The sequence below is a fragment of the Sinocyclocheilus anshuiensis genome, unplaced genomic scaffold (assembly GCF_001515605.1).
Source record: "Sinocyclocheilus anshuiensis isolate Anshui unplaced genomic scaffold, SAMN03320099.WGS_v1.1 scaffold807, whole genome shotgun sequence".
NCBI classification, from domain to species: Eukaryota; Metazoa; Chordata; class Actinopteri; order Cypriniformes; family Cyprinidae; genus Sinocyclocheilus; species Sinocyclocheilus anshuiensis.
In genome coordinates, this window is record NW_015551077.1 from 630,174 (window position 1) to 630,720 (window position 547).

Here is a 547-nt window from a genome sequence, read left to right on the forward strand (position 1 = left end):
GTGGGAATTGTGAGATATAAATTTGCAATTGCGAGGAAAAAAAGTCGGAATTGTGAGATATAAATTCGCAATTGCGAGGAAAATAGTGGGAATTGTGAGATATAAATTCGTAATTCTGGGGAAAAAATGTCGGAATTGTGAGATATAAATTTGCAATTGTGACAAAAAAGTCGGAATTGTGAGATATAAACACACAATTGTGAGAAAAAAGTCAGGACCGCGAGATATAAACTCAGAATTTTGAGAAAAAAAGTCAGAATTGTGAGATATAAATTTGCAATTGCGAGGAAAAAGTGGGAATTGTGAGATATACAGTTTCAATTGCGAGGAAAAAAGTGGGAATTGTGAGATATAAATGTGCAATTTCGAGAAAAAAAGTCGTAATTGTGAGATATAAATTCGCAATTCTGAGAAATAAAGTCAGAACTGCGAGATATAAACGGGCAATTATGAGAAATAAAGTCATAATTGCGTGATATAAACTGGCAATTCTGAGAAATAAAGTCATAATTGTGAGATATAAACTGGCAATTCTGAGAAATAACGT